Source organism: Hylobates moloch, unplaced genomic scaffold (genome assembly GCF_009828535.3).
Source record: "Hylobates moloch isolate HMO894 unplaced genomic scaffold, HMol_V3 SCAFFOLD_13, whole genome shotgun sequence".
NCBI classification, from domain to species: Eukaryota; Metazoa; Chordata; class Mammalia; order Primates; family Hylobatidae; genus Hylobates; species Hylobates moloch.
The window spans coordinates 81,189,014-81,216,494 of record NW_026652288.1 but is presented as its reverse complement, the minus strand read 5'-3'; the positions used below and the strand labels follow the sequence as shown (position 1 = coordinate 81,216,494).

The 27,481-nt window shown below is 41.7% G+C and overlaps 1 protein-coding gene across 2 annotated transcripts in view; it reads left to right on the top strand.

Moving 5' to 3' along the window:
- Positions 1-8,359: 8,359 nt before the first annotated feature.
- Positions 8,360-27,481, top strand: part of SLC7A14 (solute carrier family 7 member 14) — a 130,445-nt gene continuing 111,323 nt past the window's right edge. For both annotated transcript variants that reach the window (XM_032173996.2, XM_032173994.2), the window contains exon 1: positions 8,360-8,552. The gene's annotated coding sequence lies outside the window, so the exon portion shown is untranslated. The remainder of the gene's footprint in view (positions 8,553-27,481) is intronic.

Below are 27,481 nucleotides of genomic sequence, written 5' to 3'. Positions count from 1 at the left end.
AATGGCATAATCCATGAAATAAGTGCCTCCTATTTGATCACCATTTTAATAGATAAAGCCTCGATTGAATACCAATATATAAACACTGATTGAAATAAGAAAAAATTTAGTGTGCCTCTTCTACAATAACACAGGGCTTGGCTGCATGATTAAATGTGGAATCTACAGGGTCATACCTGGAAGGCGGTGAGCTGGTGTCTGGTTCAAGACTTGGTCAAAGAGGCCAAGTCATGTTTCAAAATCCAGGAGTTTGCTAGAAACTCCTCCAAGCCACATGGGGAAGATGGCCTGGACCAAGCTGACCACAGAGCTAGGGGCCAGAGTCCAGAATGATTGGCCAATCTGAAGACAGATGGCTGCAAGGAGCAGCTACTCAGGTGGAATGACTGAATCCTCATACCAGAACACACTGGTTTTCGCCCTCAGTCATCTTAAAGGCACTCTTGGTACCTGAAACAATAAGACTTAGGAAACCTTAATGCAAGGATGATTAAATACTACAACATTTTGTGGAAGGAGGGGGAGTAGGGCAGCCAAGCTATGAACTCTCCCTCCCTGAGGATTCTGGAAGGAGATATCCTGGTTGATGATTTAGGTCTTTCCCAGCTGGGACCTGGAGGAGATAAAGACTGGAACTTAATTCCTGTTTCTAAATTGTCTCATCATTTTCATCTAATGTACTGGAACACTTTGCAGAGTCTTTGGTCTTCTTAAGAGCTTTAAGAAATGAGTAAATAAAATAAAATACTCTCATTTTCTAAAAGTCATTGAATTAAATAGGAGGAAGCTTATGCACAGCAGGTGAATACATATCTTTAAAAGGCTGACAATAAAATAATCACTGTTTTACAGGATGGATGCTTACTCAGAGTGTAGCGATTTGCTTACCCATCTCATAAAGGGAATTTGCTGTGGACATAATTGGCCCACTACCAGTATAATCCATTATGCACTTGGTGGCAATCACATGGACTGCCAAGACTGGAGCAAGCTAACAATCCCATTAGAGTGAGCATCATTTCTTTCCCTCCAATTCTCTCTGTGCTTGTTGACATTTTTGTTTTGTATTCAAAGCTGTTGCTGTGAATGCTGTCTCAACAATGTGACCTTTCGTACGTGCAAAGTTGGCTTAAAAGGCTACTTCTTGACCTGTGGTCATTTCCTCATTGTCTCTTGTTGTAATGAGTCATTGGCTGGTGGCAATGGCCAGAAAATGAAGTTGCTACATCTGAGGCTCGGGAACTCTGCCAGTGGGCCCAGGGTCTCCTTTACTCAGCATGAGCTGGCACTCTTATCGCTGCACTCAGTGTGGCCACTCACAAGAACTACTCCCTACCCTGCCCCAGGAAAACCACACAACTCTTGGCTTGTAGTGTCGAGTCAATGGAAGAGCTGTTTGAAGAAACCTGTTCCCATTCCCTCATTTTTGTGAAGAATAAACAGGATTCAGCATGGGGAGCTGCCATGGCTGAGCTCACTCAAGTAGATAGTGGCTGAGCCTCTTTAGTCCCCTTCATATCCATCTTCTTATTGTTAACAACACAAAGAATAGTCATCAATATTGAACAATGATAACCACCAGGTGCTTTATGCATATTATTTCCAAACTTCACAATTCTACAGTCAGGCATTATTATGCCCTCTCAGAGGTTGGTACACTGAGCCTCAGAAAACTGGAATGATTTGCCAAATAACACATCATTAATTCATAGTTGAGTTTGGATACAAACCTAGGTCAGTTTGACTCCCTGCTCCTTCCCACCATCATCTCAGCAGTATATGGGACAATTCCAGACCCCAGCACTCTCAGGCTCCAGAGAACGACTCCCCAACACCCATGCTAGCTGTGACTATCATATAGCCCAGACAGGGTAAACTTCCAAGCATCTATCCCCTTCTATACTGTGAGATAGGTCTCTTAATATATTGCAAAGTTTTTCCTAATGTTTATTATAGATTTTTAATTGTAGGTTTGGAATGCCTGCTTGATCATATCCTTAGATTACTTACTGCAACCATTGCTATTATGTCAGATATACTGACATAAGAGATGTTTTCATGTGGTGAAAAAGAATGGGGAATGGAATCAACTTGTAGCATGATGACAACTCGTGTATACATCTCTCCTCAGTGGAAGACTGTGGCATCTCATGTAGTAGCCACTATAGAATTTGGATGTTTCAGCTGTTTGTCTGCACATGCCTAATACAGCAAAGCCAAATCTCAGGAATTCCAATGTCAATGTGAACAAGTGGCCCATTCTCCAGAGCCAGTGCTGCCTGGCTCCCTTTCTTAGACTTCCTGGGAGAGACTCTAAATTTTCAGTCTGGCATTGATCCTGATTTATTCTCTATTTTGACCTTAACAAATTATATAAGCCCTCTGAGCGTCTGTTTCCTTGTGTGTAAAGCAGGATAATAACAACCTGACAAGAATATTATGAGTACAAAATTATTTAAATGTCTTAATACAGGGCCTAACACTTAGTAGGCCCTCAAGAAGTGATGGTTTTCTTTCCTTCCCTTTTTCTCTGCCCCCCTCTCCACTGCAATCACCCCAACCACTTTCCCTGACTGACCTACCTCTTTCGATGCCCCTGCTGTCACCAAAGTGACATTCTGCATTCCCGCTGCCATTTGCCTGCCTTTTCCCTATGTATGATGAGAACTTGGGGAAAAATGGACTAATGGTGGCCCATGGTTCTGGGAAACTTAGGAAAGATTAAGAGAAGAGTAATTGAGAGGACAGAATCAAGGACTGTTAGTGATGGGAAAAAAAAAACAAACCTATATGGTAGAGACTTTTACCGTTTCCTTTATCTGATTCTACTCTCATTCCATGTAGAAGAAAGTATTATTCCTCCCTACTCACCTTGTGACTGCAGTGGGGTCATGTGAGCATTCCTGGACTATGAGTTGTGGGCCATGGTGATGGGCATCACTTCTAGCACAGAGCATTTAGTTGCTGGTGAAAGGTCCTTCAGCCCTGGTCTTGCCACCCAGGGTGAACTCTGAAGTGTTATGTTAAGACAGGACATCATAAGGTAGTATTGAGTGACTACATGGAGCAGAGCCCACAGTGAACGACAGTGGGTGCATAATGTGAACAGTAAATAAACTTTTGTTATTTCAAACTACTGAAAGTTTGAGAATGTACATTACCACAGAGTAACATATTGAATATAACAGTCCAAGTATTGGCTTTCATATTGTATTTACACAGAATAACCTATAGAATATAGCAGTCTAAGCCTTGGCCTTCATGTTGTGGCCCCTTGAAAAGGGGTGGGTTTTTGGCCCTAGTAAACAAGATACTTTACAGATCTTTTGGGAAGGAGCACCCAGACTGGGAGACAGATCTGTGAAATATGAGTTTTAGCTCTGGCTCATCTACCAACTAAATAGTTCTAATACAGAGCGATTTCTGTATTGTTCATGGCTGTATCCCAAGTGTCTAGAATATGTTGAATAAATGAATCAACACTTCCACATTCTAATTGTTAGAATAAGAAAACTAACCAAGGTTAGTCAAACCCTCTGAGTCCTAACTTTTCTCGTCTTTAAAATAAGAGCTAGTATCTCCCAAAATATGGAAAATATATCATCAAAGGCACTTGCTACTCAAAGATCCTTGCTACTCAAAGAGTGGTCCAAGAATCAGGAGCATCAGTGTCACTGGGATTGTGCTGGAAATGCAAGCTCTTGAGTCCCACCCCAGTCCTACTGAATCTAATTATGCATTTTTAACAAGGTTCCCTAGATGATTTCTATGTACATTAGAGTTAGAGAAATATTGATTTAGGTGGTACTAGGACTCAACATTAAATGGCCTGTAATCACATAGTGGGAAGATTATCCCTTTTCTACTTATCATTCAATCTTTTTTTTTTTTTTTTTTTTTTTTTGAGACGGAGTCTCGCTCTGTCGCCCAGGCTGGAGTGCAGTGGCGCGATCTCGGCTCACTGCAAGCTCCGCCTCCCGGGTTCACGCCATTCTCCTGCCTCAGCCTCTCTGAGTAGCTGGGACTACAGGCGCCCGCCACCACGCCCGGCTAATTTTTTGTAATTTCAGTAGAGACGGGGTTTCACCGTGGTCTCGATCTCCTGACCTCGTGATCCGCCCGCCTCGGCCTCCCAAAGTGCTGGGATTACAAGCGTGAGCCACCGCGCCCGGCCTCATTCAATCTTTTTGGTTACTTTATGGAGAAAGACAGTTTGATGTCAATGTCTTTAACACTTCACTAACAGCTGCTAATTTCCTTTTTAACAAGGAGAAAGCAAGCCTTAGGTTCCTGGACAGGCAAAGGTATTTATCTTGACTATAATAACATTGTTTTATTCTCATTGTATTTGTTTTAAATGGTTGCCTTGCATTTATGGCAACTGATGTCAGTTTTCTATTTAAGGTAGTGATGAAAAACTCTCTAAAATAAATTAATTTAGAAAACTGAATGTAATTAAAGGAAGGAAACACGTAATAAATGGGAAGAACTGTTTGCTTTAATGATTCCTTCCATGTCAAGGAACTCCATGGGTTTGACAATCCTGACCTCTGTCTTGACTCCATAGTTTCACTGATTAGGCAACTTTATTTACTCTGCATGGGGTACGGGTGGGGAAAGTGCTATATTCTATTGTAAATTTAGGAAAAAAATGAGCATGCTTAGGTCAGCATCCTCCTTCTTCCTTTTGAAATTTAAATACCTAGAGGATAATTTACTCACAGATAATTTGCTTATAAATTTCCAGTCCAATTGGTAGGATCCTAGCAGCAGGTTGCTTGTTTAATAGATCTTTATGGTGTACCTATGGTAATGCTAGGTTTTGGTTGTGTGTCTTATTTTCTGTCTTCCTGCTGCTCAAAGGTACTGCTCCCTTTGGAAAGTTCCAGATGAGCCTCTAGCCAGGCTATCACAGTGTCTTTGGTTTCTTAGCTTTTGAATCTGTTCAGAGGCAAGAGTCAGGGGCACTGATGAGCTTGGGGTCCTTCTAGAAGAAAGCATCAGGTACTCATTTTCATGAATCGTGAGACAAAAATGGAGAATTGCTTTTAAGGCATCTGGCCAATTCCCTCATGGCCTAACTACCATCCATTCAAGCAGGTCAGTCATGAGGGATTTTAGTCATTACCCTTTAAATGACCCTATTTTGGCAAAAGGCCCTAGATAAGAGTGCTCTGCTGCTTCCCTGGAGAGTAATCGCTTTTGTCTCTGAACCCACATTTGCTTATGTTAGTTCTCTATCACTTAAGTGGTGCCCCTTTACTCTTCATTATATTGTTCTGTTGTATTTCCATCATGATACTTATCTCCACTGCTTTGTTTACTTGTTTATGGTCTGACCCCCTGCTCTAGACTGTAAGCTCAAGGAGAGCAGAACCATTTCTGTATTGTTCATGGCTGTATCCTAAGTGTCTAGAATATGTTGAATACATGAATCAACACTTCCACATTCCAATTGCAGGAACAAGGAAACGAGGATGTGTACTTTAAAGATCTAGTTAGTAGTCACTTTGTAAGATCATTGTTGAACTCTGGAACTGAGATTTTCACCAATTGTCGTGGCCGTGCGTGGCCCTAAATACTTAATTAAATTTTTGTCTGCTGCATTTCTATTTCTTTGTTCATTAATGCTCTACTTACAGCTGGAAAGTGTTTGCAGTGGCTTATGATAAAGTCAACAATCGTCATGCAAAAGACAAGGGCTTATAAGTAAGGGAGGACCCAAGGGAAACCTTTACAAGAAATCATTGCTAAGGTATAACTTTATACTGCAATCTACGCAAGATCTGTTCTCTAAGCTTCCTTTTCTGCTCTTCACTGGGTAAAGGTGCCTTGGACATTTAAAACTGCTTTGAAAAAATATATATTCAGAGTCCTCAAGCAATTTCTGGTGAAACTGTTCAAAATTTTCTGAAATTTATGCTTGTCCAGGTAACTGCTCATAAAGGCATAATGGCCAAATTAAATGATTTCATGCTTATTTTTCCCTTTCTCATGTTTCTCGATGTCAGTGGAGAGGTAGGCAGGAGTCAGAAGCAGCATTTTACCTAGCCCAGACAATTTTTTCAGTGGTATATATAAGAGCATGGTTGACACTTTCTGGTCTTTTAGTCTCCCTAAATACAAAGAGGTCCAGATTGACAATTTCCAAAGAATATTAAGGGGAAGTACACCAGGAGATAGGATTGGAATCTGCCTAAGGTTGGAGGGTTCCAGGAGTTTCTGGTTTGTGTGAGGATTTCATTGAGTTTATTGGCAGTGGATTAGAAACACATATCATCATTCAAGCTGCTGATGAATGTCTAGAGTTTGCTCCTAGAATCCAAATGTTTTTTTCTTTGAAATCAAAGCCATTTTGAATTACCAACCCAAGTCAATTTTACCTAGCAAAGGCGGAAAAGTCTAAACCCTGCTGTCTTGAAATATAGGCACAAACTTCTCTCAGATAGTAAATACTCATAACTATTGTGATTGTGGCTGGTGTTCTAAAAATAAAAGGCCAGGGAAATATGGAGATTTAAATCAGAAATTTATCACAGAAAAAGGTGAAACAAAGAATGCAGTTCTCCAATAATCACATCCCCTGAGCTAAAGGCATACATGCAGACTTAGAGCAACACACCAACATTTTAGTAGCTGCATATTCCATGACAAATCCCATCTTCCCATCTCATCACCCTCATAATTCATTTGGACTAGAATAGACTCAGGGTTTTCTTCAGCCCATAATACTAATACTCTTTACCTTTTACAGTGACTTCTCATGCACTATCCCATCTAAACATCACAACCATCTTATATAGAAGGCAGGTAGACATTCCTTTCCCATTCTGAAGATGAGAGTCTGAGAATTTAAGTGATTTGTGAAAAATCATATGATAAGTAGCTGGCAGAACCTGCACTAAGATTCCAAATTTCTGATTTTTTAACTTTGCACTTTTCCTACAATGTCTCACAGCTTCTTGGTGATCCCAGGAGGTCTAACATATCCTGCAGAACTACTCAAAGCTTAAAATACGGGGATATTATCAGGCTTAGATGCTCATTGAAGGCAGTAACGAGCTTGAGGTAGGTGGACTAACCAAGACTGTCCTGGCAATGATCAAGCAACTTTCTGGAAAGAGCCCAGGGCAGACCCACAATGTAGAGCTAGATTTGAACTGCTCCACCCTAGAGGAGTATCAGTCAGCCAGTATTCTCCCCAAACACAAGCCCAGTGAATTTATTTCCAAGGGTAGGGGAGTTACATTTTGTTGCCTCCCATGTGTTTTGAGGGCTTGGGCCAAAGTGCAAGAATTTATGTAGATAACTTTCATCCAAATCAATCTACCAATGCTTGTTAAATAATTCATTCAGTGATGTGGCCAAGCATGCCTGGGTTGGTCCCATCTAGTCCCAATCCTTTTGGGACATAACTTGGCTCTAGGACACTCATCTTAAATGAGTCAATACAAAATAGAAGCCTTATCTCTCTCTTGTCTCCACTTAGACTGGCACTTGTCTAGCCTGACCTCACAGATGCCTCCTTCCATGTTTAAAAGATGCTTTCACTGTATTAGCACACATCACATCCTTCTTGCCTTGTTAAATTTATTTTAACAAAGGTGGGGGGAAAAGAACTCTCCTTTATTGAGCTCCAAATATGTGTCCAACTCTAGGCTAGGCAATTCTAAGAACATGATGATTTCTCAATCTCCTGACAATATTGCAAGGTGGTTATTTCACAGACGAGAGGAGAAAAGCTAGAAAGTTAAATGCTCCAAGGTCATACAGACTGGAATCCTAATGGCTCTTCAAATCTCAAGTCCATGATCTTTGAACCCATAAGATGTTGTGAACCCAAAGATAAACTTGAGCTTTGAATAAGGAGGTGGGTCTTGTCTTCTTTGGGAGGAGAGGAGAAATCGACCTCTCTCATTTTTTCTTTCCTGTAGGGCTCAGGGGTGTGGAAGTTTAAGAGCAACCAAGGCTCCGCAGAGGATGAGGGAAGCTTCCAGAGGGCAGGAAGAGGTCTGGACAGCCCAGTCTAGCAGGGGCAGAGCTGCCGCAAATGCCTTCCCAACGCACAGACACTACAGAGTCCTGCTGGTCCCTGCTTTCCCAGGCAAAGAACTGCCCCATCCACGACCCCTTCAACCTCCCCGCAGCCTGCGATAAGACAGTATTGGAGGTCACACCTGGAGGCTCAGAAGGCCAGCGAGGAGTTGTGAGCGGCAGACAGAGGGGAAGGCGGGGGTGGGGGGGGACCGGGTGGGAGGTGGTCTGGTGCCAGGCTTGGGCTCAGTATGTAAGGGGTTGGGCAGGCCATGTGACTCCAAGGAGGCGGAGACAGGCGAGCTGGAGGGAGGACGAGCAGGCACGGGGAGGGGTTCGGGGGGTGGGGGCGCAATCTGAATAATTGAGGAGCTGTTCAGCAGCAGCAGCTGCCTCCTGCCTTCCTTTGCCGCCACCACCACCTCCCACCCCAGCTAGAGAGACAGCTCCGCGCTGTAAGTGCGGACGGCCAGCCTCCAGCCTCGGCAGCCAGCCCGTCGCCTCCAGCCCCGATCCCGGTAAGTGAACGGCCTCCTTCGCTGCAGTTTGTCCCCGTCCGCGACCCCCGTGCCCCAGCGGGACCCCTGCAACTGGGATGGCCGCCTCTCCCCGAATGACCCAGGGAGCCGGAGTCAGCGGGAGCGAGGGACCAGGAATATGGCGCGGAGGCCGAGGGTGCCCTCCGGGAAGGGGTTCCCTGAAAGAACGGAGGATCTGGGTCGGGATATTTCGTGCTCTGGCCCGGAATGAGGCCCGGACCGCCCGCAGTCTGGGTGCACCGGGCTCTGACTCGCGGGAGCTGCCGGGCGGGGCGGGGGCCAGCGCGGCTCCGGCGCCGCTAGAGCGGGAGGCAGAAGGGAAGCCGTGAGCTGCGTGCGGGCAACCTAGGTCTTGGCAGACGCCGGGCCCGTCCTGTCCCCCGCCTTGGCGCGCACCCTGCACGAGCAGCTCCATTCTCCGCCTCGGACCGAACCCATGAAACGGAGACGCTTTTCCGGTCGCAGACTTGGGGGAGGTCGGGAGCAACGTCTGCCCTTTTACCTGGGAGCAAACTCCTCAAAGGGACTCCCGCCGAGCCCAGCTCCCCGACCAGGCCGGTGGCGCCCCGAACGGCGTCTGTCCCCGGAGAGTGGTGACTCGCCCGGGGGCGGCGAAGAGGACCTGACGGGAGCGGTGTCCAGGGAAGCTCCCTGCCCAGAGCTGGCAGCCCCAGCAAGGGGAGCTCTCCTGCACTGCTTCAACCCTCAGTCTCCTCTCTTCCCCCACTCCAAAGCACATCAGCTCCCCTCTAATCCAAGAGGGCCAGGCTAGGGCTGTGTGGCCACGCGGGATGCTGCCCCCACCCTCTTTCTCTCCCCTGTGTCACCCTGCCCCCTCCCCAAATGAGTATTTTATATTGCGATTGAAGAGTGAGCAAAGGAAAGGCGAGAAGAGATGCAGGAAGGCTAAAGCAGCGGGGCTCTCGTCTGTTCCTGGCACTCCTCATCCCCCCACCTGTGTGATGCTCGTTTCCTTGAGATTTTGAGCGGAGACACTCAAAGGAACTGGCTCTGGCGAAAGGATCCCCGCCTGAGTGTCGGGGAACGTCACTGGCCCAAGTTGCCCAAGGGCCGCAGGGTGACAACCTGCCTCCCCCTAGGTATAGGGTGTAGGAGAGCGCTGGAGGCAAGGTAGCTCTCCTCCTCCGACTAAGTGCAGGGGATGGCGCTGTCCTCGGTGCTGAAAGTTCTCGGAGGCTGGGTGCTAATACCGCCGGGGCCCGCATTCCCTGCGAGCAGAAACTGCGTTGGAACCACCTAAAGAGTTCTAAGCAAGCGACCTAGAGAAACAGGTAAAGAAGGGGCTTTGCCTTTCCCGGTTTTCTGCTTCCCCGGGACTCCGCTTGGGAAAAGGTTCCCGGCCTTCCTGGGTGGAAGAGCAGGAAGCGGGTGCCACTTCAGGATCCAGCTTTGCTAACTTCGGGAGCTTCCTCGTTCTACTTCCTATACCTGAACAGTGAGACTTCCTGTCGGTAAAGTGTTGAAAGGCAGTTAGGGATGCTGTTTTGATAATAAACATTTCTGTGGCTTTCAGGAATCAGAGAATTGTTAGGCTACACAAAGGAGGGGCTTCATGGTTATAGCTTTTTCTTCTTAGAACACTTCTTTCCCCACTGCATGTTATTTACATGCTCTAGATAAAGATCACTAAGCAGCCCTGTATGTTTGTTTCTTTAGCTAGTCTTTTATATTATGGGTAAGATGGGGAAAGGATTGAGCCAACTTGGGGAGACCTAGTTTGTACTGAACACCTCTATCTGCTGGGTAATAATATTTCATTTAAACTTCACAATAGCTGCCAACCATAAGTATCACACAGAGAAGGAAACAGAAACTTGATTCCAGAGATTGGATTCAAAATCAAATCTATTTAACTCAAAGTCCAAGCCATTTTCATGCCTTCATTTTGGTATTTGGCTCTGAATAGCTGTTATTGGAGATTAGAGCAGGAGAATGACAAAGGAGGGAGGCCTGCTCTTCTCTTTCACACACTCTCCTCTCTTCCAACCCTTTTCTCTTTAATCCGTTCACCCACTCACTGTCACGCACTCCCACCCTCCCAACTGCTTTTGCATGCTGCTTGAGATACCACTGTTCACACAACTTCAGCTCCAATACTATGGAAACAAGTTAGAGAACTAAACCAGCAGGCTTTTCTAAAAGAGTAGCAGGGCTTCAGGAAGTCTGGAGAACTAGAGTCCACATGTACTTTCATATTTAGAATTATACTATTGAATTTTAGAACTAGAATAGCTTTGAATATCATTTAGCACCATTGTTTTACAAGAAAGAAAACTTGGAAACCAAAAGATAGTCATTAGTCTAAGTCACATGATTGAAAAATTAGAACCCAGTTAACTTGGTTCCAGGCCCAGGGCCTTTCCCACTATTTCATGGTGTCTGAAATACTCTTCCATACTGCCTTCTTTGATTATCTTTGACTAAACATCAGCATCAGTGAACTAAATTAAAGAACATACCAAAAATACAAACACTTAACATACAAGCATTCCTCTTACCTTTCTTCCAACTCCTTTGTCTTCCAGCTCTTTCCCCTCTGGTCCTACTATTCCAGTGTTGTCTAACCCAACATACCTAGGAGAAATGACCCACCTTCCTCAGTAACAGTTTTCTCTGTAGCAGCAATTCACAAATGGGAATGGTGGTGTGTCATTTCTTTACTTGCCGTATCTTGTCTATCCCTCCTCTTCTATGACCTATTCCCCAAAAAATAATTTTCCCAAAATTGGTTACCCTAAGCAACTGCCCAGGTTCTCACAGGGTCTGGGAAAAGGCCCTAATAAGACCTAAGGATTTTTATAAATAAAGATCATTATAAGTGCTAATATCTATGAAATGCTTATCATATGTGAGGCACTATGCAAAGTTATTTCCTCAATCATTTTACTGAATTATCACAATTCTGTCAAGTAGGTAGCTCCATTAAAGATGGCCCTAGGATTCTAGTTTGCTCTAACATACAGCAGAACCTGATGTTCTGTTCATTTCCTCTTTCTTCTCTTTCCAGCTCATAGTAAAGTCTCATCTTCATCAATTGGATTTTTGTATTTAATTGATAGTTCCATCCTGCTCCAAAGCATAGCACTTAGAAATTCAAATTCAATTCAAATGGCACTGTTTTGCTCTCTCATCTCTTAATATTTACCAAACATATTCTCCCCATTTGTTATCTCTTATTTTAAAATTCCCATATGCCTTCTTATTGATAATGCCAACATTCTGCTTCAAACCTTCCCCTGAGCCAATTAAGGTATAATTTGTAATTAAATACATAACTTCTATTGTACCTTTACTAGGTGATCTGTCAAGAATGCTGTTGCTGAGGTGCTCTGGGCCCTGTGAACCAGAACCTTAAACTGTCTAGAACTACTCTGTCCAACATGGTAGTTGCTAGCCACATGTAACTATTTATATTTAAATTTTAATTAAACTTTTGAAATTAAAAATTTAGCCCCCCCAGTCACACTAGTCATATTTCAAGTGTTCAATAACTCTATATGGCTAATGACTACTGTATTGGACAGGGTAGATATCAGAAAATTTTTATCATTTAAGAAAGTTGTGTTGAAAAACGCTGCTTTAGACAGTACTAAACACACCCTCACAGCAACCAACAACTAGGAATTGGGAAGAAGTAAGGACCTACTCTTCTTTGAGTCTTCTGCCAAGAAAAGCAGAAAAAGCCACTTATGCCTAATACATCACCAGCAGCCCAAAGATACCTAGGACAATTAGGCTATGAAGGAGTGTGCATGTCTTACTTAAGGAGCTGGTAGCCTCTGGAGTTTGCTTCATATGAATTCTATGTTACTATAAAGTAGAATATTCCATGAATGAGGCTTGCTGGTTTCATGAATTTTGACTTAGATATAATCTGAAAGTTCCAATTCAAAATCCAAGTTTATAGATTACATGTATATGTAATAACGTGTGTGTGTTTATCTTGTCTTAGTAATCATAGTATGATAGACATGGAAAGAATATAAGACTTAGAGTCAGTAGTATAGGTGCCACTTACTACTTGGTGACATTATGAGGCCCTCTAGAGCTCCATTTCTCCATCTCTAAGATGTTGATGAGAATTGCCATAACTATCTCAAAGGAATTGCCATAACTATCTCAAAGGACTATTGTGAAACTCAAAGTGTAGGTATACGAAAGTACTTTGTAAGGCGCATGATTGAATCTGCAGTGGTTTATTATTTTATATAGACATGGTACAGACAATGTACAAATAGGGTAGTTCAGGCTGAATGCATTTCTGAATGATTTTAATCCTGATATGACTGTATTTTTGCCTTTGTGGTCATTTATTTCACTGAAAAGCGGAACGGTGAAGAAAAAATTTAGTTATTGAAATTTCTGATTGGTTAGATTCTATTAATTGAAATACTGTGCATTGTTTGTTGTTTAGTTTATTTGGTCCTGAACATTTTCTTCTCAGGATTAAAAAAAATAATAACTAGGAAGTCTAAGTTGTTTGGAACAGCTTTTACCTTTTAACTAATAGTTTTTAAGTAATCATCAATAATGATCCCATCATGGTAATAGGGGTTCAGAAATAACAAAATACAAGCATTATGGATATTCCTCAGTGTGAGTGGGTGAGAGGGATAATTTTCAAAATATGTTTTTACTAATTACAAATTGAAATGAGCTTCTATCCATTCTCATAGATCAATCAGAACAAGAATAATTCTATTTCATGCATTGATTAAAACAAAATAAAAGTGAAGGTCATTAACTTGACTGAATTATTGAGTTTGCATTAGGGATTCTAATCTTAAATAACAAGTCTTTATTCATTCTCTAAGTTGAACTCTGTTGGGGCCATTAGGAGAACCTTATGCATCTGGCTAACATTTACTCCCAAACCTGGCATCTATCATCTACTCCTGCACTTTGATCTGTGTATGCTATTTATGTGTCAAGTAAAAGTGCTTTTCAGATGCAGCCATACCTTCTATAATGGCTCACCATTTTGATACTTAAATATTTTTCTCTTATAACACAAAGATTAACACAGTGCTCAGATATTGTAGAAAATAAGCCTGGAAACAAAGTTATTCCATCAGGTGATTCTTCACTGTATTTATTAGGTTGTTATCATCTTGAAAACTCAACGAAGTCACTTTATTTATTCATTCATTCATTAACAAAGCACCTACTCAAGCTGAGTATGACCAAGGGCATGAGGTTTTATCTCCAGCTCCAGAGATCTAGTTTACCTTTGTTTATAGTTAACAAAGTTATAGATGCTACCTTGTAAGATGCTCTGCCAGGTAAATAGTTGAGACATACACTTAGCCACTGTTTCTGGTCAAGCCTGCTGTCCTCAAGCCTTTGTTGCATGTGAGACTATATTACTGAAGGAAAAATAAGCAAAGTTGTTAACTCTGGCCTCTAGTAGATGATGCTAGCTTTAACAATAAACATATTTTGCTGGGCGTCATGATTTATTCACTTCATTGGACTTGTTTACCCCTTGGAAGGACCTGGATTTTGGAAAGGGGAAAATGCCATTACCTTGGAGCTGAAAAGAGTTTTTCTCTGTCTGTAGCTTAAAGGATTTCTCTAATTGTATATCCCAAGAGATAAAGAGAACTGACAATGTAGCTTTGAAACCAATCCTAATAGCATACAATCATCCATTTAATCAATAACATAGTTGAAGAATGTCCTATTCTGACACAAAAATGTTGTGGTTAAGGATGTTTGGAACACATGGATGATCAATAAATATTTGTTGAATTCAGACCATTGTTCCAGGTTAATTCATGCCATACACTCATCTTGCCAACCCTCTCTACCAAGAATTCAGTATTCCCTATGGCATTTTCCTTTAGCAAATAAAACAGGAGGCAAACACAGTATATCAAATCTTACCCTAATAACCACACTTCTAGCCCTTCTCGGGGCATGAATAGTGATGGCCAAGACAGACTACTCCTGAGAATAGTGTTTTGCTGCTTCACCCAGAAAACAAAGCACACATCAGCCCAAGGGCCTTGCATTTCACTGTGATGAGGCAACTTCAGAAACTCAAAGCTTAAATGGAGTTGTGTGTTCTTTTCCACTCTTATCTTGAAGAGATACCTGTCATTTCCTCCAGAAAGTATTTGGCTGGCCTTCATGATAGCAGCAGGCAATTGCTATTGTTCCTAAATTCAGAAGAAGCTTAGCTTAGAATGAAAGCACCTATATTAATTAGAGGAGAATTAGCGACATCACAGTCTGATGGTTTACAGAATATTATCCTTTTCCAGGAATAATAAGGCTTCCCTTTAACAGTTTTAACTGGTGATTACTGACAAAAATGAAAGAAAAACAGCTCATTCTATTCTAGCAAGTCAATAAGGAAATGCCTAGAATTAACTGATTCTTATTTGCCAAAGGCAAAATATTCCAACCCAATGAGCAACAAATAATCAAGCTGGTTCTCATTGTCTCTTCATTTTTTAAAATTTTTTCCATGTTTTTGAAAAATAATCAGTAAACAAAAAACAATTGCACCCAGGTGTTTAAACATTCTGATGACAAAATGGTCTTCAGAAATGGAAAGGCTTAATTGTTTGTTAGAGATTATACAACATACTATTATGCCAATATTTTCTAACAATCACATAACTGAACTCTCACTTTAGAGAGATATTGATGCTGGGAACACTCACCTGAGTTGATGTCAGAGGAATATGACTTGAGTCTTCTCTCTCTCAGCCAATTACAGAATGCACTCTTTGCATTTATTAACATCATGCATCATTTCATTAGTCATGAAAACTTGTTTAGTCGATGAGTTTATCAAAGATTCAGGTTTATCTTTTATCAAAGATTCAGGGAGTAGGAAAGAGTATGTGTTTGGATTTCAGATTATTTCCCTTGGTACCTCCAGGTGAAAGAACTACTGGTCAAGGATGGTCAGCAGGTAGAAATTTCAGGGGTGGAACTATGAGCCAGAGAAAAAGATTCAAAACCTCAGCATCATCCATGTTGCAAGAACTTAGGGAAGGATTTAACTCTTCTTACCTTTTTAATCTTCATCCGTAAAAGAAGATATTTGGATTAAATAGTGTACAACATCCTGCAAGCCATAACATTCTATGGTTCGATGAATTAGGGCCAAGAGCTTGAATAATCCATTATTTGCCTCCTTAAGCCCAAAGAATTAAACATAAATCAAGATTCTTATTTTTACATCATTGCTTATCAGAAGCTCTGAATTTCATGCTAGTACTTTACCTGGAAACAATAATGATAATGATAGCTAATACTTATATACAATTACTATGGCCTTATAAGGTTGGTAATGCTATCATCGCCATTTTACAGATGAGAAACCTGGATACTAAAGTAGTTAAATTACCTGCCCAATTTCACACAGGTAACAAGTTTGTGCTGCCATGCTACACCACCTCTATAAAAACCACAAATCTGACAGATAGATAGCTAATGTGTGCCATTTATAGCCACTTGACACACCAGCCAATTCTCTGGAGAATTTCTATTTTAGCTCAATTTTTTACTAGAAGAGCAATCAAGATGGTGAATAGAACTTCAGTACTGTGTATGGGAATCTACGTTGTCTTTCTGTAAGAGGGCTCTTGTGCTTTTGCAATTGATGTCATTGACCAATTGTTTACGTGATTCAGCATTGAATGTTAGTGCTCTGCAGGCGGCTGCATGTGGCGAGGACCACTCTGCTGCCTCTTCCCAGAATGTGTGGCCAGCCACACCACCAGAAATAGATGGATGCTGGTGCAGGATCAATCCAGCACCTTCTAATGCTATAAAGGTCAGCCCACCACATATTTACTGTTCAGTAGAGTCTTCTAGCTTCTGCCTTTAGGTTTTTGACTCAGTGTAACAATCTAGACAGCTTTTATGGTAGAGAGGGAGAGCTCCCAGAGTGTCATTTCCTGGAGGTAGGATTGGGTCAAGGCTAAGACTAAAGCTTTCAAAATCATGTTGTGAAAATCATTTTCTTCTCATTAATCCTATGTTAACAAATTAGTCATAAATACAGTATACCACAGTACCCATCTATTTCACTGTGGATTTCAATGTACTGAATATACAAATGGGCATTTAGCTCTTAATATGGTATATCTAACCAGCTGAGAATGCTCTGACAGTAGTCAAATATATATGTTTATTCTTTAGCTCTAGTTTCTGGCTTGTTAAACTAGCTACATATCCCATCAACACCAAGGCCAATTACGGAATACATAACTCTACTTCTTCCTCTGTGGTTTTCTAGATACTCTGTGGGGAGCGGGATGGCCTAGGAGTCAGAAGATCTGGTTTCCAGACTCAGCTTTGAAATGTACTACCTGTGACACTTGGGCCAGCACCATTCACTACTTCAAGACTGAACTTCCTTACCTTTAAAATAGGGGTAATAAATCTTGCCCCTCATGTTACAAATAGGGCCAATGAGATGGCATTCATTAAAGCTCCTTGTTAACCATAGAGTTAGTCCAGAGGAAAGAGATGGGTTTTCCATCCTTTCAGTCTTTCCCAGCCAGAAATTACTCTCAAGCTGTTGATACCCAATTCTGAACCAGGGTTGACAGCTAAATCAATGTCTTTAAGATTAAGAAGAGCTTGGATTTAAATTTGTAAATCTAGAAAATGGCACTTACAATAGGAGAGGCCTCCTGGTTTCTTCCAAATTAATGGTCCTCAACCTGAGGCAATGTCACCTCAATAAGGGGTATTTTATATTATCACAGACACTGGAGGAGAGGGGCGTTACCACTGACTCTTGGTGGACTGGGATCTAGAATGTTAAATATCCTGCACTAGACAGAAAAATCCTGCAGAATAAAAAATGTCCTGTCCAAAATGCCAATAGCACTCCACCCCCACTGAAAAATACCACTCTAAGTAATGTGCTGTTCCTGGTCCCTAATTCTCCAATTGATGCAGACAGAGAGAGTTTACTTTTCATCTCCACCCACAGATGAAATCCAGCCATGCTCACGTGAGGTCTGTAGTAGTTATTGTTCAGAAGCATGACTGGACTTCCAGTAAGTTTACCAATAAGTAAAACAATAGGGTCAGAGATCAGTGGTTTTAAAATTAGCCCCCAGAAGCTTCTACAAAATCCTCCTCCAACCTCTGCAGGGGCAAAGATTCCCAGCAGGTTAATATGCCTATAATGTGAGAGCTGGCCTAAAGGTTGGCATTTAGGGATGCAAAATCAGTAAATCATGATTCTGAAATGACTATCTTTGCAATTTATTGAAGAAACATTGTAATATGCACTTGTTTTATGACAAGCATGGGCCTAGCTAGGCACTAGATATGAGACATAATCCCTGCCTCAAGTCACCAGTAATCTGAAAGTTCCACAGATGTAATCCCCACTAATCATGTATGCAACATGACACATGCTGTAACATATTATGAGGGAGCCTCCAAGGAGAGACCAGGAAACAATTCACTTCCACAGAGGAAATTATAATTGAACAGTATCTTGAATGGTATATAATATTTTTTCAGGTGGATAAATGAGAGAGAAAGCTATTGTAGAAATGGGACCAGCATAAGCAAATGCTGAAGGTGTGAACAGAAATGATACAAGTGCAGGCTGAACTTACCTGGCTGGTGGGAGGTCATATTGGAAGGACTGAAGAAACTTGAATACAGACAGGTGGATGTATTTATTCAGCCAGGGGCTTATCCTTTGAACAGGGATTTTATGAGTATCTTAGGAATATCATTTGAATTCAGGGCTCATGGAGTCCAATCTTGCAACTAGAAGACATCTCAGAAATCACCCTGGCATGCTCTTTTCCCTATGTTTTACAGTTGAAGTAGTTAAAACCCAGAGATGTTCAGTGACTTGCCCAAAGTCAGCTAGCAAATTTGTGGCAGTATAAGAGCTAGAGCCTAGTCCCTCCTCTCAGTTCATAGCATTTTGTCCTGCTCTGTGCTGCCTTCGGGAATTTTAGCCATCATTTGAGCATAACCCAATGTAACACACAAAGTGACTATTAAATATTCATGAAGCTCAAGTTTTCCATTGTTCACTAGGAAGCTATACCATTGTTCCTTAATTACAAGCAGGTGATAGATAAGACCCTGCTTCTACATTCTGAGCTGCTCCTACATAGAGCATTCTCTTCAGAAACACAGACAGACAGTACACCAACACATGAGCATGACATCCTTTGCCTGCCACACACATCCTCCCCTGCCTCCTCATTTCAAACTGCCAGAGATTATGGAGTCACAGCCTGAACAGAAGGCATCTTAATCTCTGGTGGTTCTGTAAATAATATGCTGTTCATGCTTGCATATAAATTATCACAGTCTCTCTATTTTCTAGATGACGGAGGCTTCAGAAAGATGAAGCTGCCTGCACACAGAGCACATAAGAGATAGGATTTCAGACTCCAGAGTTTCAGCCCTCTTTGTAACAGGGTTGAATTTTTCCCTCATCTACATGCTCCCAATAATTTATCCAGGCTTATGGTCTTAAATTTCACCTTATAGCCAAGTTAATCTAGTCTCTGTATATTTAGGTTTCTAAAATCAGTTATTTCTTACTTCCCTTTCTCTCTAGCCACTTTTCCTCCACGCTTCATTCAATAAGCATTTAATAAAAATCATCTAGGCTAATCCATTCAGTTGATGAGAATAGAAACTGAGACCCAGAGAGGTGAAGCCACTTGCCCAGGTTTGCTCAGTTAGAAGCAGTACGGTGACTAGATTCCCTGACTCCCAGTCCAGTGCTTTGCCCTTCACACTATACTGCTATTTCCCAAGGATAAATCACGTGGCATTTCCCACTCTCAGGCTCCCTCACTCCTTGCACAACCCCACAGGATGGATACAAATGACTGATTGCAGGTGCTCTGAGGTTCATTCCAGGACCTTTCCTAGAATTCCCACAACTTGTTATCCTTCATGCTGTATTGGTCCATCTATCACATTAAGAAGCTGGTTAGGGAAGAGTTTGACATACTTTCTGGTCTAGAGGATATTTATGATCAATGCCACCACTCAGGTAGTGATCACCATAGAAAACAGTGTGCTCAGGAAGAAAGAGGGCAGAGTCCATGGCTCCCATCATTTGAGAATGAGGCAAAGCTCACCCAGAGTTTACTGTAAGTGGCAGAATATTAGATTCACAATCCCAGAGACCAGGCAATTGGGCAATTAGATGGATTTAAGCAAGATTGGGAGTGGCCAAGAAAGTGAAAAAAGACAACTCCCAAAACTCCCAAACCATTTTTGCTTCAGGGGCAGGGTATTTTGCCTGGATTGATCACCATGATGCATTTCATTACTGTAGACAAAGACCACATTGATAAAAGACTTTTTTAAATCAATTGAACTAAAATTTTCCATTTATATATAACTTCTCAGGAATCGTTTTAAGACAAAACCAGATGGTATTTCAGTAAAGATTATATTGAAAAGAGAAGAAAGTAATGGGGAAAGAAACCCCAGAACTAGCTTCTCAGGTAGGGCTTTGTAGGGTCACGATTGTCTCACAGGCTGATCGGGCTAATTAGGTACAGAAACTTAATTTTATCAGTTTTATCAAGAGTGATCCAGCTCTGAAGAATCTAGGCATGCTCCCCAGGTCCCAAGAGACTGATTTGTTAGCTAGATGACAATATAGCCACATACAATAGAAGATGCTTCTAAGTGTGGCCCAGGCTATTTCCTTCCTAATAGTGGGACCATGAGAAAACCAAATGAGTGGTCAAAGATAACCTGTGGGCACAGCGTCAGGATTAATGGAGTGGGACAGACAGTCTCATGAAATGTGCCATTCAGGCTGCAACAGAGACAAGAGAATTCTTCCAAACTCCACCCAAGAACACTTTTCAGGTTACCAGAATAGATGTGTCCTTCAAAAAGAGGGTCTTGTTCTCTCTGTTTCGCTAGCAGTGAAGAAACTGGCAAATTATTTTGGGAAAAGATGGAGACTTTATCTAGTCTCTATGCAGCCCCCATCTTCCATAGGGTATTATTCTAGACATGTTATAATACTCAACTCATAGCCTGTCTTACTTATGTCAGTGACATCTTGTCCAAAGCCCCTTACCAAATCTTTGAACTCCTGGGCCTAATTCTCTGCTAAGGCAATGAAGATAGATCAGCAAAATCATTATTATTATTCATGTACTTGGATAAGATCCATTACGATTAGTCTGCTTCTGAGAAAGTTGTTTAATTGTGGATGAGCTGTACAGATGGTGAGAATCATGGTCTCTGGTGGCATGGCACTTGAATTTTATATTAGTGACAATCTTTTATTGGTCTCCTTTGGAGAGTTCTGGTAGATGCCACTGATTAACCATCAATAATACATAAACCATCCGAGTGGTTGGGTTATTTCTGTAAGGGACACATCTCTTGTATTTTGTGCTAATTCTGTTTGTGTCATTTCAGAGGGCACTATGATCTGGCCTTGCTCTGAGTGCACCTGAGTCTGGTTTATCCTTGTTAGTAATCTCCATGTGTGGACCCTGACATTTGAAACTGAATCTGTTAGTCACTCTCACTACAGAAAACAGTCATGTGGCAACTATGACTCATCTACAAAATGCTGAAGGAATAGACGCCCAAGAGGTTTTTATTTAAAATCACGCAACATTGCTACCTCTAAAAGAGGCCAAACAACCATTTTGACTATTTTTATTTTCCCCTTGAGCTGATTGGTTATCCTGATTCCGAGTAGGAACAAACTACACAGACAGTTTGGGATTCATTTTAGAGTCTGTCCTAGTCACAAAGACTTTTGACACACTTTCTATTCCAGCATCACAATGCAGAGGAAGAAAATATCTGAATGAGTAGAGACTGTCGTGCCAGAAATAAATTCCTAATATAGACAACTGAAATATGCCAGTAAAGAATTTAACTATCAAAACAGAAACAAGAATTCCCTGTTTCAATACTATCTTAGTGAATAGCCTCTGTTCTTCGTTTCTGCCCCCAAGTCTATTTCAACCTACAGTTATAAATAAATACTCTGATCCCATCATGGCACATTAAGAATCTAGAGAAAACATGTCATTTGAGTACTAAGATATCATCTCTTTATACATATGATTCCAATATAGCAACTTATTGAGTGCTCTTCTTAAAGTCAAGAATAATTAGACAGCTATATCATAATACTTATAATAATGGTAGCAATCACATTTACTCATTTAATCATATAAAGTAGATATTATTATCCTCATTTTACAGATGAGGACTATAAAATTTGAATGACTGGCCCAAGTTCTCACAGCCAGTGAAGGTTAGAGTCAAGATTCAAAGACCATGCCATCTGACACTATGATCCTCACCATCTATACAGCCCATCTGCAATTTGAGAATTCTCTCAGAAGCTGATCAATCCTAATGGATCTTATACAAGTGCAGGGATAATAAGAACGACTTTGCAGGTCTATCTTCATTGCCTTATCAAAGAATTAGGCCCACGAGTTCAAAGATTTGGTATGGGACTTTGGACAAGTCTTAATTTTCTTTCTTTCTTTTTTTTTGAGACAGAGTCTCCCTCTATTGCCTAGGCTGAAGTGCAGTGGCACAGTCTCGGCTCACTGCAACCTCCACCTCCTGGGTTCAAGTGATTCTCCTGCCTCAGCCTCCCGAGTAGCTGGGACTACAGGTGTGCACTACCATGCCCAGCTGGGTTTTTTGTATTTTTAGTAGAGACAGGGTTTCACCATATTGGCCAGGCTGGTCTCAAACCCATGACCTTGTGATCCACCTGCCTTGGCCTCCCATAGTGCTGGGATTACAGGCATGAGCCACCACGCCTGGCCAAGTCTTACTTTTTCTAGGACTATCACTTCATCTAAGAAAGAAATAATAGCTTTTTATTCATTTAGTTATTCATTGATTCATTCAACAATATACTAAAAACTGAAGCTATAATGGGAGAAAAACAGAGTAGGAAGCATTAATAAAGATAGGAACCATTGTCTTGAGTATTGTTGCTAAACAATATTGTTGCTAAACTAAAAACAATATGAAATCCCAATTACCTCAGGTATGTGGAAGATTATGTTCAAGATTTATTGTTTTGGTTTTAGTTTTCTTCATCAGTGAAGTGACTTGAATTTGTCTCATGTAACTGTCAAGGAAACAAAATTACAAGCCCTAATGACCAACATAATATAACTTACTGCTTATACGGGTGGAGCCAAGATGGCCAAATAGGAACAGCTCTGGTCTACAGCTCCCAGCGTGAGCGACACAGAAGACGGGTGATTTCTGCATTTCCATCTGAGGTACCAGGTTGATCTCACTAGAGAGTGCCAGACAGTGGGTGCAGGACAGTGGATGCAGCACACCATGCGCGAGCCGAAGCAGGGCGAGGCATTGCCTCACTCAGGAAGTGCAAGGGGTCAGGGAGTTCCCTTTTGTAGTCAAAGAAAGGGGTGACAGACAGCACCTGGAAAATCGGCTCACTCCCACCCTAATACTGCGCTTTTCCAATGGGCTTAACAAACAGCACACCAGGAGATTATATCCTGCACCTGGCTTGGAGGGTCCTACACCCACAGAGTCTCGCTGATTGCCAGCACAGCAGTCTGAGATCAAACTGCAAGGCAGCAGTAAGGCTGGGGGAGGGGCGCCTGCCATTGCCCAGGCTTGATTAGGTAAACAAAGCAGCCTGGAAGCTCCAACTGAGTGAAGCCCACCACAGCTCAAGGAGGCCTGCCTGCCTCTGTAGGCTCCACCTCTGGGGGCAGGGCACAGACAAACAAAAAGACAGCAGTAACATCTGCAGACTTAAATGTCCCTGTCTGACAGCTTAGAAGAGAGCAGTGGTTCTCCCAGCACGCAGCTAGAGATCTGAGAACGGGCAGACTGTCTCCTCAAGTGGGTCCCTGACCCCCGAGCAGCCTAACTGGGAGGCACCCCCCAGTAGGGGCAGACTGACACCTCACATGGCCAGGTACTCCTCTGAGACAAAACTTCCAGAGGAACGATCAGGCAGCAGCATTTGTGGTTCACCAAGATCTGCTGTTTTACAGCCACTGCTGTTCTGCAGCCACCACTGCTGATACCCAGGCAAACAGGGTCTGGAGTGGACCTCGAGCAAACTCCAACAGACCTGCAGCTGAGGGTCCTGTATGTTAGAAGGAAAACTAACAAACAGAAAGGACACCCACACCAAAAACCCTTCTGTACGTCACCATCATTAAAGACCAAAAGTAGATAAAACCACAAAGATGGGGAGAAAACAGAGCAGAAAAACTGGAAACTCTAAAAAGCAGAGTGCCTCACCTCCTCCAAAGGAACACAGCTCCTCACCACAATGGAACAAAGCTGGATGGAGAATGACTTTGACTAGTTGAGAGAAGAAGGCTTCAGACGATCAAACAACTCCGAGCTACAGGAGGAAATTCAAACCAATGGCAAAGAAGTTAAAAACTGTGAAAAAAAATTAGACGAATGGATAACTAGAATAACCAATGCAGAGAAGTCCATAAAGGAGCTGATGGAGCTAAAAGCCAAGGCTCGAGAACTACGTGAAGAATGCAGAAGCCTCAGGAGCCGATGCGATTGACTGGAAGAAAGGGTATCAGTGATGGAAGACGAAATGAATGAAATGAAGAGAGAAGGGAAGTTTAGAGAAAAAAGAATAAAAAGAAACGAACAAAGCCTCCAAGAAATATCGGACTATGTGAAAAGACCAAATCTACGTTTGATTGATGTACCTGAAAGTGACGGGGAGAATGGAACCAAGTTGGAAAACACTCTGCAGGATATTATCCAGGAGAACTTCCCCAATCTAGCAAGGCAGGCCAACATTCACATTCAGGAAATACAGAGAATGCCACAAAGATACTCCTCGAGAAGAGCAACTCCAAGACACATAATTGTCAGATTCACCAAAGTTGAAATGAAGGAAAAAATGTTAAGGGCAGCCAGAGAGAAAGGTCGGGTTACCCACAAAGGGAAGCCCATCAGACTAACAGCAGATCTCTCGGCAGAAACTCTACAAGCCAGAAGAGAGTGAGGGCCAATATTCAACATTCTTAAAGAAAAGAATTTTCAACCCAGAATTTCATATCCAGCCAAACTAAGCTTCATAAGTGAAGGAGAAATAAAATACTTTACAGACAAGCAAATGCTGACTGATTTTGTCACCACCAGGCTTGCCCTAAAAGAGCTCCTGAAGGAAGCACTAAACATGGAAAGGAATATCTGGTACCAGCCACTGCAAAAACATGCCAAAATGTAAAGACCATCAAGGCTAGGAAGAAACTGCATCAACTAACGAGCAAAATAACCAGCTAACATCATAATGACAGGACCAAATTCACATATAACAATATTAACTTTAAATGTAAATGGGATAAATGCTGCAATTAAAAGACATAGACTGGCAGATTGGATAAAGAGTCAAGACCCATCAGTGTGCTGTATTCAGGAAACCCATCACACGTGCAGAGACACACATAGACTCAAAATAAAGGGATAGAGGAAGATCTACCAAGCAAATGGAAAACAAAAAAAGGCAAGGGTTGCAATCCTAGTCTCTGATAAAACACACTTTAAACCAACAAAGATCAAAAGAGACAAAGAAGGCCATTACATAATGGTAAAGAGATCAATTCAACAAGAAGAGCTAACTATCCTAAATATATATGCACCCAACACAGGAGCACCCAGATTCATAAAGTAAGTCCTTAGTGACCTACAAAGAGACTTAGACTCCCACACAATAATAATGGGAGACTTTAATACCCCACTTTCAACATTAGACAGATCAACGAGACAGAAAGTTAACAAGGATATCCAGGAATTGAACACAGCTCTGCACCAAGCGGACCTAATAGACATCTACAGAACTCTCCACCCCAAATCAACTGAATATACATTTTTTTCAGCACCACACCATGCCTATTCCAAAATTGACCACATAGTTGGAAGTAAAGCACTCCTCAGCAAATGTAAAAGAACAGAAATTACAACAAACTGTCTCTCAGACCACAGTGCAATCAAACTAGAACTCAGGATTAAGAAACTCACTCAAAACTGCTCAACTACATGAAAACTGAACAACCTGCTCCAGAGTGACTACTGGGTACATAACGAAAGGAAGGCAGAAATAAAGATGTTCTTTGGAACCGACGAGAACAAAGACATAACATACCAGAATCTCTGGGACACATTCAAAGCAGTGTGTAGAGGGAAATTTATAGCACTAAATGCCCACAAGAGAAAGCAGGAAAGATCCAAAATTGACACCCTAACATCACAATTAAAAGAACTAGAAAAGCAAGAGCAAGCACATTCAAAAGCTAGCAGAAGGCAAGAAATAACTAAAATCAGAGCAGAACTGAAGGAAATAGAGACACAAAAAACCCTTCAAAACATTAATGAATCCAGGAGCTGGTTTTTTGAAAAGATCAACAAAATTGATAGACCTCTAGCAAGACCAATAAAGAAGAAAAGAGAGAACAATCAAATAGACGCAATAAAAAATGATAAAGGGGATATCACCACCGATCCCACAGAAATACAAACTACCATCAGAGAATACTACAAACACCTCTACGCAAATAAACTAGAAAATCTAGAAGAAATGGATAAATTCCTCGACACATACACCCTCCCAAGACTAAACCAGGAAGAAGTTGAATCTCTGAATAGACCAATAACAGGCTCTGAAATTGTGGCAATCATCAATAGCTTACCAACCAAAAAGAGTCCAGGACCAGAAGGATTCATAGCCGAATTCTACCAGAGGTACAAGGAGGAGCTGGTACCATTCTTTCTGAAACTATTCCAATCAATAGAAAAAGAGGGAATCCTCCCTAACTCATTTTATGAGGCCAGCAGCATCCTGATACCAAAGCCTGGCAGAGGCACAACCAAAACAGAGAATTTTAGACCAATATCCTTGATGAACATTGATGCAAAAATCCTCAATAAAATACTGGCAAACCGAATCCAGCAGCACATCAAAAAGCTTATCCACCATGATCAAGTGGGCTTCATCCCTGGGATGCAAGACTGGTTCAACATATGCAAATCAATAAATGTAATCCAGCATACAAACAGAGCCAAAAACAAAAACCACATGATTATCTCAATAGATGCAGAAAAGGCCTTTGACAAAATTCAACAACCCTTCATGCTAAAAACTCTCAATAAATTAGGTATTGATGGGACGTATCTCAAGATAATAAGAGCTATCTATGACAAACCCACAGTAAATATCACACTGAATGGGCACAAACTGGAAGCATTCCCTTTGAAAACTGGCACAAGACAGGGATGCCTTCTCTCACCACTCCTATTCAACATAGTGTTGGAAGTTCTGGCCAGGGCAATTAGGCAGGAGAAGGAAATAAAGGGTATTCAATTAGGAAAAGAGGAAGTCAAATTGTCCCTGTTTGCAGATGACATGATTGTATATCTAGAAAACCCCATTGTCTCAGCCCAAAATCTCCTTAAGCTGATAAGCAACTTAAGCAAAGTCTTAGCATCCCATTCACAACTGCTTCAAAGAGAATAAAATACCTAGGAATCCAACTTACAAGGGATGTGAAGGACCTCTTCAAGGAGAACTACAAACCACTGCTCAATGAAATAAAAGAGGATACAAACAAATGGGAGAACATTCCATACTCATGGGTAGGAAGAATCAATATCGTGAAAATGGCCATACTGCCCAAGGTAATTTACAGATTCAGTGCCATCCCCATCAAGCTACCAATGACTTTCTTCACAGAATTAGAAAAAACTACTTTAAAGTTCATATGGAACCAAAAAAGAGCCCGCATCGCCAAGTCAATCCTAAGCCAAAAGAACAAAGCCAGAGGCATTATGCTACCTGACTTCAAACTATACTACAAGGCTACAGTAACCAAAACAGCATGGTACTGGTACCA